The sequence below is a fragment of the Arachis hypogaea genome, chromosome 18, assembly GCF_003086295.3.
Source record: "Arachis hypogaea cultivar Tifrunner chromosome 18, arahy.Tifrunner.gnm2.J5K5, whole genome shotgun sequence".
In the NCBI taxonomy this organism is placed as follows: Eukaryota; Viridiplantae; Streptophyta; class Magnoliopsida; order Fabales; family Fabaceae; genus Arachis; species Arachis hypogaea.
The window spans coordinates 89953622-89969461 of NC_092053.1; the positions used below are offsets into that span (position 1 = coordinate 89953622).

The 15840-nt window shown below is 40.2% G+C and overlaps 2 non-coding genes across 2 annotated transcripts; both read left to right on the forward strand.

The window, feature by feature from the left end:
* Positions 1 to 5216: 5216 nt before the first annotated feature.
* Positions 5217 to 5320, forward strand: LOC112774190 (small nucleolar RNA R71). The gene has a single exon (XR_003188689.1). It is a non-coding gene; the product is annotated as a small nucleolar RNA R71 (small nucleolar RNA).
* A 10000-nt stretch (positions 5321 to 15320) lies between these two features.
* On the forward strand, positions 15321 to 15428 carry LOC112773948 (small nucleolar RNA R71). Its single transcript, XR_003188467.1, has one exon. It is a non-coding gene; the product is annotated as a small nucleolar RNA R71 (small nucleolar RNA).
* The last annotated feature ends 412 nt before the right edge of the window (positions 15429 to 15840 follow it).

Below are 15840 nucleotides of genomic sequence, written 5' to 3' on the forward strand. Positions count from 1 at the left end.
CCATTGGTGCCTAGCTTATTTTCTCAATTTTTTTGCTTTTTGGTTGCCCTTTTTCAGTGGCTTTTTCTTCTTCTTTTTCTTTCTTTTTCATGGCCAAAGACATTTATTCATCAAGATCCATAGACAGTTTTCAATTTCTATACAAAAAAATGATAATTCTACACTCTATTTCCAGTGATCTGACTTAAACAATCAAGCATGCATACCACCACTTAATTCTACTTGATTTGTCACTAATTTAGCCAAGTTACTTTTGTTCAAACTTTTCTTTTATTTTTGGAAACAGAACAAGCATGGCAAGCACTTGTTTAAGAAGGTGAAGTTATATCCAAACATCTAGGCATTCACTTTATTCAAAGCAATAAACAGACACTCATACTAAAAAAAAACTCCACATAACACTTAAATGACTTGTGATGAAAGAAAGCTCATAAAGACAATTCACCAATTATCATTTGATTATTAAGGAACGAGACCACCTCTTATTTATTGCTTGGTTCTTCTTAATTCTTGGGATCCTGCTTCTTCTTGCTTCCTGCCTCTTTTTGACTACTTGTGCTTCCTTTGTCTTTTCTTATGAGCTTTTTCCAGAATCCAGCCTTTTTCATTGTTTCTTCCACTCCTTTTTCAAGGATCATTGCCTTGTTTATTTCTCCTTCTTTCCTCCCTTTGAAATACTCATCAAAAGCTGGGAATGCTGGGTCCATCTTGTGTAGATGTTCCCCTATGTAGTTAAGCTTGATTTGCGAACTGATGTTGTAATCAGCTTGGACTGAGTATCTTGCATTCTGTAAAGTGGTGGCTTCCTTGATTGCCAAGACATTGGCATCTTGGTGTTGGCATATGTGGCTGAAGGATTCCTGTAAATGTAAATTCTGTTCCCTTTGCAGATCCAAGAATCTTGATTCAAAGTTCCTTTGCATATCCATCATTTTTAGGTGAAAGTCCTCTTGTCTCTCCTGAGACCTCATGTATTGTTGAGACATTCCTTCCATGATTTCCTGCATTCTGCTCATATCCATGGGGTCTCTAGGAGTTCGTTGTCTTCTTTCTGGAATTGCTTGCTCTTCTTGCTCTTCTTCTCTATCTTCTCCTTCCTGTCCTTCTTGTTCAGCTTCTTGCTCTTCTTCCGCTTGTTGCCCTTCTTCATTTCTTCTTTTTGTATGTCTTGGAGGAGTTGGGCCAAGAGTCATTCTGTACGCAGTTATGGCCAATCCAGGATATAGCCAATTAGGTCTTTCATCTTCAAGTGGTACTTGGGCATCGATGCATAGTCTAATGATGGTGCTAGGGAAGTGGAGCCAGGATTCAGGGTCACTTTTCTCACTAAACTCTTGTATCTGTTCAGCAATGAGTTTATGAACTTTGATTTCCCCTCCCACCATAATGCAATGTAGCAAGATGGCTCTTTTAGGGACTATTTCTGAAGAGTTTGCAGTGGGTAGGATGGATCTCCTAACTATTGCATACCACCCTTTAGCTTCCGGTGTTAGGTCTCCCCTTCTCAAAACTCTTGGAGCCCCTCTTGTTTTTCTCACCCATTCAGCTCTGATGGCACAAAGGTCTTCAGCAATAGTTGTATAGTCAGGTTCTCCTATCATCCTTTCCTCATAACTTGCTTGGCTGAAATGTATGTTTTTCAGGCCAAGAGTTTTCATGATTGCCTTGGGGCTGAAGTCAACTTCCACCCCTCTCACATAGCTTTTGTATGTGGGTTTCTTGGTTGAGTCTTCCCTCACTGCATTTGCATAGAACTCCTTCACCAAGTTGATGTTGATTTTAGTGATTGGCTTAGTCAGGAGCTCCCACTTCCTCTTTTTGATCTTCTCCCAAACACCTGGGAACTCATCCTTTTCAAGGTCAAAGGGAACCTCAGCTAGTACCCTTTTTGGTCTCATCCATTCGGCTTGAATCTCATGGAAAACTGATTTGTATCTCCTTGCATCGAATTCCCTGCTCTCCTCCATTGGTTGCTTGTCTTTTCTTCTTTTGTGGCTAGATGAGGCTGCCATTGGTTCTTTGGTTTTGGTAAGTTACAAGCTAAAGTTGACAAGGTGAAACAAGAAGTGTTGTTGGAAATGTGGTGAGGTTGTTTTCGGCAAGAGATAGTTATGCTATGATGAAGGAAAATGTGCATGAAGGAGAATTGGTGGTGTGGAACTCGTTCCCCAAGTGGTTCTTTATAGTGCCCATAAGTGAAAAATGGACGGCTAGGGTGGTTTGTGAAGGGTGGCTTGATGGTAAATATATGAATTAGGGAGAAGGACGAATTGCTTTTCATTTTCTTGGAAGTATTCTGGGTGCATTAAGTTGTACATGTAGCTATCTTTTCTTGCAGAACTTCCTTTTCCCATGTGTTAGTTTCAAAGACTTGTGAACTTTTCTTTTTGACCAAGCACCGTACCTCCCTTTGTCTTTTTCCTCCATTTTTGTCTTTTCTTTTGTACCTGCACAAACAAACAAGTTTGCTATCATTTTTCGGTCCATGTGAATGATGAATAGTACTTGCACATGTAAATCAATGATTGACTTCATGAGCTTATAGCCGTGACTTTTGTATGTATGTACACTTATTATTGGACACCAAACTTAGTGTTTGGTAAAGTCTCCTGATGACATGAAATCCATATTGGTTGTCCTTAATGAATGTGCATAATTCTAATAAATCATAGTCACTTTGGCTCTTTGATTCTAAACAAATTTACTACCCTAAGTAATTGAAACCAAAAACATGCGAATGGTCTACTTGTCATGAATTTCGAAATCCAGAGGAACTTCTTGCTTTTCATGAACCGTGTTCACGGAGGAACACCAAACTTAATGTTTGGTTGTGCTCTTTGCATGAAAAATTGAATGCATTTTGAATAAAGTTTGGGGTGCCTTCAGGCACACCAAACTTAGAGACAAATTGTATTTTATATGCAATGTTTAGTGCACTCTTTCAGCAGTTGTCCTGAGGATTCAAGTTCATGCATAAGAAACCATGCTTTATTAGATGCAAAACAAAACAAAACAAAAAAGAGTAAGGATATTAAAAACATGGGTTGCCTCCCATGAAGCGCTTCTTTAACGTCACTAGCTTGACGGTTGTCCCTTGTTAGGGTGGATTGTAGTGCTTGACGTTTTCTCCTCTCACTATGCAAACGTCCCCACTTGATTCCTTCATGACCTCTAAATGTTCCATAGAAAGAACTTTCCTGATTGTGAATACTTGAGGGAGCTGGGAAGGAATGGTTTTGAGGTCAGGTGGGATTGGCAGATAATGACTTGATATCACTTTATCTCCCGGAGAGAAACCTTCAGTGGGAATTTTCTTGTTTCTCCACCCTCTTGGCAATTTCTTTACAATGCTTCCCTTTCTCTTGAAGCTTTCTTCATTGACCCTTATGCCGGGAGGATCCTTCTGATCTGTTTCTATTGATTCTTGTGGCTTTAACTCTTGCAATTCTTGTTTGCTTTCCAAGGACTGTTTCAGAGTTTCAGCTGCCGGATTGCTTTCCTCCAGATACAGATGGCTACTCTCATCCTTAGGCTTTTCATGTTCTGGTTCAGGCTCAGATGCAGGTTTGAAAACATTGAAAATGAGCTGTTCATCATGTATTCTCAAAATTAGCTCTCCTTGTTCTACATCTATGAGTGCTCTAGCAGTGGCTAGAAATGGCCTTCCCAGAATGATAGGGTGTAGGTAGCTTTCCTCCATGTCCAAAATGACAAAGTCTGTGGGGAAGTAATAATCTCCCACTTTCACCAGCACATTCTCAACTACCCCTTCAGCTTGCTTCTGAGTTTTGTCAGCCAGTTGTATGATTACATCAGTGGATCTCACCTCATTCAGTTGTAGCCTCTTCATAAGAGTTAGAGGCATCACATTTATGCTAGCTCCTAGATCACAGAATCCTCTGTCAATTTTTGTTTCTCCTATGATGCAAGGAATATGAAAGCTTCCTGGGTCTGTTTTCTTAGAGACTGTGTCCTTCTTGATGAGGGCACTGCATTCTTTGTTCATTGTTACCGTTTGTCCTCCCTTCAAAACTCTTTTCTTGCTCAACAATTCCTTTAAATACGTGATGTGTGTAGGCATTTGATGGAGAATCTCAAGAAAGGGAATATTGATATGGAGAGACTTAAATGTCTCTAAAAACCTTGAATAGGTTTTCCCTTTTTCACCTCCTCCTAACCTCTGAGGAAATGGTGCTTTTGGTTGGTATGTTTCCATCGTGCCTTTTTGCAGTTCCTTGGCTTGCTCAGTTTCACTTTCCTGCTTAGCTTCCTCCACACCTTCCTTCAAGATTTCTGGCTCCTGTTCTGAGGGCCTGATTCCTTCTTCTTCTGAGACTTCCTTCAATATGGTGATGGCCTTGCATTCTTCCCATCTCACTCTCTTTTGTTCCCCTTTAGGATTCTTTTCTGTGTCACTAGGGAACACTGCAGTTGATTTGGGGGCCTGTTGAGATAGCTCTCCTACTTGAGACTCCATCCTCTTGAGTTTTTCACCATGGTTTCTTAAGGTAGCTCTCACATCATCCCTGAAGCTTTTCAATTCGGTTATGTCTTGACTCATGGTTGCCATCATTCCTTCTATCCGGTTTAATTGATCTTGAAATTGTTGGTTCGGATTAGGTTGGGTAGGTTGATTATTTTGGCCATGATATGATGGTTGGGAGTAAGTGTTTTGTGTGGCTTGGTATGATCTTTGGTTGGAGTTTTGGTATGTGGAATTGTTATGTTGGTTGTGGTTGTAAGGTTTGTGGTTTTGTGGTTGGGTTTGTTGGTTCCCCCACCCAAAGTTTGGGTGATTTTTCCATCCTGGGTTGTAAGTGTTGGAATGTGGATCATATGATTGCCTTTGTTGGTTTCCCACATAGTTGGCCTCTTCCCAATCACCTCCTTCAATGCTTACTTCCTCTTGATCTTGTGTGTGTATTGCAGCCACTTGCTTTGTTTCTAATTGCCTGGTAAGCTCTGCTAGTTGCTTGGCAAACACCTTGTTTTGGGCTAGAATTGTATCAACATGGTTCAGCTCCATGACTCCCTTAGTGTTGTGCCTCTCTGATGCATAGTAGTACTCATTCTCAGCCACTGTCTCAATCACTTCAATGGCTTCTTCCACAGTCTTTTTCCTGTTCAATGAACCTCCTGATGAATGGTCTACAGCCTTCCTTGATTCATAAGAGAGTCCATCATAGAAAATATGCAATTGCACCCAATCATGGAACATGTCTGGTGGGCATTTCCTTGTCAAATCCTTGAATCTCTCCCATGCCTCGTAGAGAGTTTCACCATCTTGTTGTCTAAAAGTCTGAACCTCAGATCGAAGCCTATTGACCTTTTGTGGGGGGTAGAAACGTGCCAAAAACTTGCTTTCCACCTCATCCCATGTTGTTAGACTCCCCCTTGGGAATGATTCCAGCCACTTAGCTGCTTTGTCCCTAAGTGAAAATGGGAACAAAAGCAGTTTATAGGCATCTTCCTGGACTCCATTGGACTTCACAGTGTCACAAATTCTCAGAAATTTTGTGAGATGTTGGTTGGGATCTTCATTAGCACTCCCACCAAATGAACAATGATTCTCCACAAGTGATATTAGCTGTGGTTTGAGTTCAAAATTGTTGGCCTGAATGGGTGGTTTCTGAATGCTGCTACCACAATTCCCAGAGGTTGGGTTTATGTATGAACTAAGAACCCTCCTCTCAGGAATGGCATTGTTTCCATCAGCTCTCTCATGGTTGTGAACTTCTCTATCCATATTGAGATCTAAAGCTCCTCAAAATTGTCCTCAGATTCTCCTTCAGATTCCTCTTCTCCCAGTACTCTCTTCCCTCTTGCTTCCCTTCTCAGTCTATGAAGGGTCCTCTCTGGTTCGGTATATGGAGGAGTTGATGTCTCTCCTCTCCTACTTGTCATACAAGAACACAGCACAGGCAACAAACAAGTGAAATACTCTTGGTTAATGGAAGAGTATGGTTAGAGCAATTGAGGAATTAATTCAAACAGTTAGTGAGTCAGTGAGTTAGTTGCTTGAATTTAAAGGCATAAAGAAAGAAAGCATGTAACAGAGTGCAGAAATTGAAATTCAACAAGTAACATGTACTGAATTAATCAAAACAAAAAAAAAATGCTCAATCTAGTTAACTTCCAATTTGAGAATTGTCAATCGAAAACCAATCCCCGGCAACGGCGCCATAAACTTGATGCGCATAAACTAGTTATGCTACGATTTAGGAAATTGCACGATCGGCAAAATTCCTTCCGGCAAGTGCACCGGTTATCGTCAAGTAAAAACTCACAATAGAGTGAGGTCGAATCCCACAAGGATTGGTTGAGTGAGCAATTCGGATTAGAAGTGTGTTCTAGTTGAGCGGAATCAAGATTTAGATGAGAATTGCGGAATGTAAAATTGGCGGGAAAAGTAAATGACAAGAAATTGAAATGGTGGAATCTTAAATTGCATGAATTAAAGAGCAGAAGCTAAATTGCTGAAATTAAAAGGGAATGGGGGTGATTGCATGAATTGAGTTGCAGAATGTAAAGAGAAAGTGGAAATCAGAAATGAGGAATTCATTGGGTGTTAGGAGATATTGAGATCTCCGAATCAAAACATGTTTATCTCTTCCTCAACCAATGCGTTCATTGAATTTTGCTTGGCAATCTTATATGATTGGATCCCAATCCCTTGGCTCACCAATTCTCTCTAAAAACAAACAAATTCCCAATCCCTTGGTTTAAATGTTCATAAGAAGAGATGATGCTCGATCACTGATTATACCACACAGTTTCATGAACCACAATTTGGTAGGATTACATGTCACAATATCCATCCAAACCCCAATCCAATTCACTGTGAGAAAGCTTCTCTAGCATGAATCCTCCATTCCTTTCCCAAGGTTCCGAAGGATTCCAATTATGGGTAGTTTCTTTCCCAAGACAACTACCCAATGGAATTAGATCGAGAAGCTTTCTAACAAAATTCAAGAGAAAAGATTGAAGAAGAAGATAAACTATTATTGATTCATTGAATTACAATAGAGCTCCCTAACCAAATGAAAGGGGTTTAGTGAGTCATAGCTCTGAATTCAACTACAAAGATATAAAAACTAGCTAAATGAAAAGGTAAAAGTTCCAGTGCCCTCTCTAACTTAAATTCTATCCTATTTATACACTTTCTATATTGAGCTTCTGTTGTGTTTCTTGGGCTTTGAGGCTTCTCCCTGCTTTCCTTTTGCCTTGGGTTTATGATCCATAATCTTGATGAGGCTGTTGATCCAAATTCTGTAACATTCATTGAGCCAACTTAGTGATAATCAAATAATGACACATGACTCAATAAATTGAAATTTCAGACTCATCAATCCTTCAGGCCCAATCCCATAAACCATGATATTCAATTGGGTTTCATACCAGAGTAAGTTTAAGTTAATGTTTGTGCTCAAATACTAACTTAAACCGCAATATTTTTGGCCCAGAAACCTTTTCCAAGAGTGGCGTTTAAGTTGCAGTTTAAGCTTAAACTGCAGCTTAAACGCCAGACACTTCCAGTGATGCCTTTTGTGGAAGCACGTTTAAGCTTCAGTTTAAGGTTAAACTGAAGCTTAAACGTGGAAATGGAAGAAGGCAGCCCTGGAGGGTAATATAGTCGAACACGTTTAAGCTTCAGTTTAAGGTTAAACTGAAGCTTAAACGTGGAAATAGAAAAGGCAGCCCTGGAGGTCGAACACGTTTAAGCTCCAGTTTAAGGTTAAACTGGAGCTTAAACGTGGAAATGGAAGAAGGCATCCTGGAGGTCGAACACGTTTAAGCTCCAGTTTAAGGTTAAACTGGAGCTTAAACGTGGAAGCTTAGAAGGTAGCCCTGGAGGTGTCGAACACGTTTAAGCTCCAGTTTAAGGTTAAACTGGAGCTTAAACGTGGAAATGGAGAAAGCAACCCTGGAGGAGAAACTTGGTCGAACACGTTTAAGCTCCAGTTTAAGGTCAAACTGGAGCTTAAACGTGGAAATGGCTCCCTGGTGCCTTTCCCCTTTCTGGCGTTTAACCTCCAGTTTAAGGTTAAACTGGAGGTTAAACGTGGAACTGCCCTCCTTGGTGTCCTTCTCACTTCTGGCGTTTAACCTCCAGTTTAAGGTTAAACTGGAGGTTAAACTTCAATTCCAGCATTTCTTAGCCTTCCTGATTCTGGCGTTTAAGCTCCAATTTAGGCTTAAACTGGAACTTAAACTCCACATGTGATATTCAAGCTTCCTTTATTGATTTTGTTGCTTCCTTGCTTAGCCTCTTCTTCCCTGAAATCATCCAAACAATTGCATCAAAGTCTTGCAAAATTTCATGAGAAATCTTCCATTCATAGCATTCAAGTAATATAACTAAAACTCATGGAATTTGCATTAAAATCATACTGTTTGGATGGTTCATTGCTTTGTTATTCATTTAACCATTCTTGGTTACTTTAAGCTCAAGAAAATGCATAAAACAACTAAAACTAACAGAAAAATGCTAGTGAAACTAGCCTAAGATGCCTTGGCATCAATGTTCGGCCATCCCCATCTCTCCATCATTCGAACTTGACTCTCCTCCTATTCCTCTCATTTCCTTTCTTTTGCTTGAGGACAAGCAAACCTCTAAGTTTGGTGTGTTTTTCCGTGACCACTGAGCTAAGACTCATTAAGATCATGGCTCCTAAGAAAAAATAAACCACTTCAAGAGGCAAAAAAGAGAATACTCCAAAGCCACTTTGGAATCAAGAGAGGTTCTTAACCAAAGAACATGCAGACCATTACCACAAAATAATGGGTCTGAGGTCAGTGATCCCGTAAGTTAAATTCGATCTGAAAGAAGACGAATATCCGGGGATCTAAGAGCAGATTTCGAACAGAGGCTGGGAAATTCTAGCTAATCCTGAGACAAAGGTGGGAAGAAACATGGTTCAGGAATTCTACTTAAATCTGTGGCTGACAGATAAGTAGAGAATGACTAAAACCGCTTTCCATACCTTTCGAACTATGGTCAGAGGGAGGATTATTTACTTCCACCTTGACAAAATAAGAGAGGTCTTCAAGCTACCTCAACTGCAAGATGATCCAGAATCCTTTAATAGGAGAATGGTGAGAGTAGATAAAGGATTGGACCAAGTTCTATAGGACATATGCCTCCCTGGAACTAAGTGGATAACCAACACAAAAGGTATCCCAAACCAACTCAAGAGAGGAGATCTCAAACCAGTTGCTAGGGGCTGGTTGGACTTCATTGGGCGTTCTATACTGCCCACTAACAACCGCTCTGAGGTCACTGTCAAAAGAGTAGTGATGATTCATTGCATTCTGCTGGGAATCGAAGTGGAGATTCATCATCTGATTTCTTGTGAGATTTACACAATTGCAAATAAGAACTCCACTGAAGCCAAATTGGCTTACCCAAGCTTAATCTCTCTGCTATGCAAAGATGCTGGGGTGAAGATGGGAGTAGATGAGTACATCTCAGTCGAGCACCCAATCACCAAGAAGTCAATGGAAGGACAACAAGTGTAAGACAACTCCATCAAAAGGAGGGCGTATGAGTTCCTCCTAGAAATTCCTCAGATTGACTACTGAACCCGCCTAGAAGCATCTGTCACCAAGCTGCAAGAAGCTATAGATCAACTTAAGGAAGAACAGCAAAATCAAAATAGCATGCTCTGCAAACTGCTTAAGGAGCAATGGTGCACGAAATTGTGATCTCAGGCAACGGCGACAAAAACTCTGTACGCACGTCTTAATAAATCGTTTTTCATTCACAACTTCGATACAACTAACCAGCAAGTGCACTGGGTCGTCCAAGTAATAAATCTTACGTGAGTAAGGGTCGATCCCACGGAGATTGTCGGCTTGAAGCAAGCTATGGTCACCTTGTAAATCTCAGCCAGGCAGATATCAAATGATTATAGTATTTTCGAAAATAAATAATAAATAGATAGAAAATAAAGATAGAAATACTTATGTATATCATTGGTGAGAATTTCAGATAAAGGTATAGAGATGCTTTCGTCCCTCTGAACTTCTGCTTTCCTGTTGTCTTCATCCAATCAGTCCTACTCCTTTCCATGGATGGCTTTATGTAAGAACATCACCATTGTCAATGGCTACTTTTCATCCTCTCTGTGAAAATGGTCCGATGCGCTGTCACTGCATGGCTAATCATCTGGAGGTTCTCGATCATACTGGAATAGGATTCACCCTCCTTTTGCGTCTGTCACTACGCCTAGCACTCGCGAGTTTGAAGTTCGTCACAGTCATTCAATCCCTGAATCCTACTTGGAATACCACAGACAAGGTTTAGACTTTCTGGATTCTCATGAATGCCGCCATCAATCTAGCTTATACCACGAAAATTCTGATTAAGAGATCCAAGAGATATTCATTCAATCTAAGGTGGAACGGAAGTGGTTGTCAGGCACGCGTTCGTGGGAGAATGATGATGATTGTCACGTTCATCACATTCATATTGAAGTACGAATGAATATCTTAGAAGCAGAATAAGTTGAATTGAATAGAAAAATAGTAGTACTTTGCATTAATTCATGAGGAACAGCAGAGCTCCACACCTTAATCTATGGAGTGTAGAAACTCTACCGTTTGAAAATACATAAGTGAAAGGTTCAGGCATGGCCGAGAAGCCAGCCCCCAAATGTGATCAATATGATCTAAAGATGAACTAAAAATCATAAGATGTCTAAAAGACTAGTAAAAAGTTCTATTTATACTAAACTAGTTACTAGGGTTTACAGAAATAAGTAATTGATGCATAAATCCACTTTCGGGGCCTACTTGGTGTGTGCTTGGGTTGAGCTTGAAGTTTACACGTGCAGAGGCTTCTTCTGGAGTTGAACGCCAAGTTGTAATGTGTTTTTGGCATTCAACTCTGGTTCGTGACGTGTTTCTGGCATTTAACTCCAGACTACAGCGTAGAACTGGCATTCAACGCCCTTTTGCGTCGTCTAAACTCGGCCAAAGTATAGAGTATTATATATTGCTGGAAAGCCCTGGATGTCTACTTTCCAACGCAATTGGAAGCGCGCCTTTTTGAGTTCTGTAGCTCTAGAAAATCCACTTTGAGTACAGGAAGGTCAGAATCCAACAGCATCAGCAGTCCTTCTTCAACCTCTGAATCTGATTTTTGCTCAAGTCCCTCAATTTCAGCCAGAAAATACCTGAAATCACAGAAAAACACACAAACTTATAGTAAAGTCCAGAAATGTGAATTTAACATAAAAACTAATGAAAACATCCCTAAAAGTAACTAGATCCTACTAAAAACAATGCCAAAAAGCGTATAAATTATCCGCTCATCACAACACCAAACTTAAATTGTTGCTTGTCCCCAAGCAACTGAAAATCAAATAGGATAAAAAGAAGAGAATATACTATAAATTCCAAAATATCAATGAAACATAGCTCCAATCAGATGAGTGGGACTTGTAGCTTTTTGCCTTTTGAATAGTTTTGGCATCTCACTTTATCCATTGAAGTTCAGAATGATTGGCATCTATAGGAACTCAGAGTTTAGATAGTGTTATCGATTCTCCTAGTTCAGTATATTGATTCTTGAACACAGCTACTTTATGAGTCTTGGCCGTGGCCCTAAGCACTTTGTTTTCCAGTATTACCACCGGATACATAAATGCCACAGACACATAACTGGGTGAACCTTTTCAGATTGTGACTCAGCTTTGCTAAAGTCCCCAATTAGAGGTGTCCAGGGTTCTTAAGCACACTCTTTTTTTGCTTTGGACCTTGACTTTAACCGCTCAGTCTCAAGTTTTTACTTGACACCTTCACGCCACAAGCACATGGTTAGGGACAGCTTGGTTTAGCTGCTTAGGCCAGGATTTTATTCCTTTAGGCCCTCCTATCTACTGATGCTCAAAGCCTTGGGATCCTTTTTATTTACCCTTGCCTTTTGGTTTTAAGGGTTATTGGCTTTTTGCTCTTGCCTTTTGGTTTTAAGAGCTTTTGGCTTTTTCTGCTTGCTTTTTCTTTTTCCATTTTTTGCCATTATTTTTTTTTCTATTTTTTTCTGCAAGCTTTTGTATTCACTGCTTTTTTTTGCTTCAAGAATCATTTTTATGATTTTTCAGATTATCAAATAACATGTCTCCTTGTCATCATTCTTTCAAGAGCCAACATATTTAACATTCATAAACAACAACTTCAAAAGACATATGCACTGTTCAAGCATTCATTCAGAAAATAAAAAGTATTGTCACTACATCAATATAATTAAACTAAGTTCAAGGATAAATTCGAAACTCATGTACTTCTTGTTCTTTTGAATTAAAACATTTTTCATTTAAGAGAGGTGATGGATTCATAGGACATTCATAACTTTAAGACAAAGTTACTAAATACTAATGATCATGTAATAAGACACAAACATGGATAAGCACTTAACATAAAGAAAATGAAAAATAGAGAATTTGAGAACAAGGAATGAGTCCACTTTAGTGATGGTGGCGTTTCCTTCTTGAGGAACCAATGATGTCCTTGAGCTCTTCTATGTCTCTTCCTTGTCTTTGTTGCTCTTCCCTCATTGCTTTTTGATCTTCTCTAATTTCATGAAGGATGATGGAGTGCTCTTGATGTTCCACCCTTAGTTGTCCCATGTTGAAACTTAATTCTCCTAGGGAGGTGTTGATTTGCTCCCAAAAATTCTGTGGAGGAAAGTGCATCCCTTGAGGTATCTCAGGGATTTCTTGATGGTGAGCTTCCTCATGTGTTTCTTGAGCTCCATGAATAGGCTCTCTTGTTTGTTCCATCCTTTTCTAAGTGATGGGCTTGTGAGATGAATCTTTCCATCTCCCATGGCTCAGAGGTGGAAGCAATTGCCTTCCCTTTTCTCTTTCTTGAGGTTTCTCTGGCCTTAGGTGCCATTAATGGTAATGGAAAAACAAAAAGCTTATACTTTTACCACACCAAACTTGGAATATTGCTCGCCCTCGAGAAAGAGAAGAAAGAATAGATGAAGAAGAAGAAGATATGGAGGAGATGGAGGGATGTGTGTTTTCGGCCATATGGGTGGGATTGGGTGGGAAAGAGATTTTAAATTTTGAAGGTAGGTGGGGTGTATGAATGTGAGTGGTAAATGGAAAACAGAAGGGATGACCATGAATGGAGAGAGAGAGAGAGGGTGAGGTAGGTGGGGATCCTGTGGGGTCCACAGATCCTGAGGTGTTAAGAATTTGCATCCCTGTACCAATTAGGCATGTAAAACACCTTTGCATGCAATTCTGGCGTTTAAACGCCAAACTGATGCTTGTTCTGGGCGTTCAACACCCAAATGTAGCATGTTTCTGGCGTTGAACGCCAGCCAGATGCTTGTTTCTGGCATTCAACGCCAGATCCATGCTCTATTCTGGCATTGAACGCCAGCCAGATGCTCCTTACTGGCGTTTAAATGCCAGTAAGATCCTCCTCCAAGGTATGATTTTTCTTCTGCTGTTTTTGATTCCGTTTTCAATTTTTATATTTATTTTGTGACTCCACATGATCATGAACCTAATAAAACATAAAATAACAATAAAAATAAATTAAAATTAGATAAATAAAAATTGGGTTGCCTCCCAACAAGCGCTTCTTTAATGTCAATAGCTTGACAGTGGGCTCTCATGGAGCCTCACAGATGTTCAGAGCATTGTTGAGACTTCCCAACACCAAACTTAGAGTTTGGATATGGGAGTTCAACACCAAACTTAGAGTTTGGTTGTGGCCTCCCAACACCAAACTTAGAGTTTGACTGTGGGGGCTCTGGTTGACTCTGCAGTGGAAGAAGCTTACTATGCCTCTTTTCCATGTTTACAGAAGGATAACCTTGAGTTGTAAACACAAGGGAGTCCCCATTCAATTGAAGGACTAATTCACCTCTGTTAACATCTATCACAGCTCTTGCTGTGGCTAGGAAGGGTCTTCCAAGGATGATGGATTCGTCCTCATCCTTCCCAGTATCTAGGATTATGAAATCAGCAGGGATGTAAAGGCCTTCAACCTTTACTAACATGTCCTCTACTTGTCCATAAGCCTATTTTCTGGAATTGTCTGCCATCTCTAATGAGATTCTAGCAGCTTGCACCTCAAAGATTTCCAGTTTCTCCATTACAGAGAGTAGCATGAGGTTTATTCTTGACCCAAGGTCACATAGAGCCTTCTCAAAGGTCATGGTGCCTATGGTACAAGGTATTAGGAACTTTCCAGGATCCTGTTTCTTCTGAGGCAATCTCAGTTGATCCAATGCAATTAGTTCATTGGTGAACAGGGGAGGTTCATCTCCCCAAGTCTCATTACCAAATAAATTGGTATTCAGCTTCATGATTGCACCAAGGAACTTGGCAACTTGCTCTTCAGTAACATCCTCATTCTCTTCAGAAAAGGAATACTCATCAGAGCTCATGAATGGCATAAGGAGGTTCAATGGTCTCTAGATGAGTCTTAGATTCCTTTGGTTCCTCAAAGAGAAACTCCTTATTGATCACTGGACGTCCCAGGAGGTCTTCCTCCTTGGGATTCACATCCTCCCCTTCCTCCTTGGATTCGGCCATGATGGTCAATTCAATGGCCTTGCACTCTCCTTTTGGATTCTCTTCTGTATTACTTGAGAGAGTACTAGGAGGGGTTTCAGTGATTCTTTTACTCAGCTGGCCCACTTGTGCTTCCAAATTTCTAATGGAGGACCTTGTTTCATTCATGAAACTCACAGTGGCCTTAGATAGATCAGAGACTAAGTTTGCTAAATTAGAGGAATTTTGTTCAGAGTTCTCTGTCTGTTGCTGAGTGGATGATGGAAAAGGCTTGCTATTGCTAAACCTGTTTCTTCCACCATTATTAAAGCCTTGTTGAATCTTTTGTTGATCCTTCCATGAGAGATTTGGGTGATTTCTCCATGAGGGGTTATAGGTGTTTCCATAAGGTTCACCCATGTAATTCACCTATGCTATTGCAGGGTTTTCAAGATCATAAGCTTCTTCTTCAGAAGATGCCTCTTGAGTGCTTTTGGATGCAGCTTGCATTCTATTCAGACTCTGAGAAATCATATTGACTTGCTGAGTCAATATTTTGTTCTGAGTCAATATGGCATTCAGAGTATCAATTTCAAGAACTCCCTTCTTCTGAGGCGTCCCATTACTCACAGAATTCCTCTCAGAAGTGTACATGAACTGGTTATTAACAACCATGTCAATGAGTTCTTGAGCTTCTGCAGGCATTTTCTTTAGGTGAATGGATCCACCTACAGAAGTATCCAATGACATTTTAGCCAATTCAGACAGACCATCATAGAATATATCCAGGATGGTCCATTCCGAAAGCATGTCAGAAGGACACTTTTTGGTCAGTTCCTTGTATCTCTCCCAAGCTTCATAGAGGGATACACCTTCTTTATATCTAAAGGTTTGAACATCCACTCTAAGCTTACTCAGCTTTTGAGGAGGAAAGAACTTGGCTAAGAAAGCCTTGACTAGCTTATCCCAAGAGTTCAGGCTATCTTTAGGTTGAGAATCCAACCATATTCTAGCTCTGTCTCTCACAGCAAAAGGGAAAAGCATGAGCCTGTAGACTTCAGGATCTACTCCATTAGTCTTAACAGTATCACATATCTGCAAGAATTCAGTTAAGAACTGAAAAGGATCTTCAGATGGAAGTCCATGAAACTTGCAGTTTTGTTGCATCAGAGAAACTAATTGAGGTTTTAGCTCAAAATTGTTTGCTCCAATGGTAGGGATGGAGATGCTTCTTCCATGTAAATTGGAATTAGGTGCAGTAAAGTCACCAAGCATCCTCCTTGCATTATTATTATTTTCGGCTGCCATATCCTCTTTTTGTTCA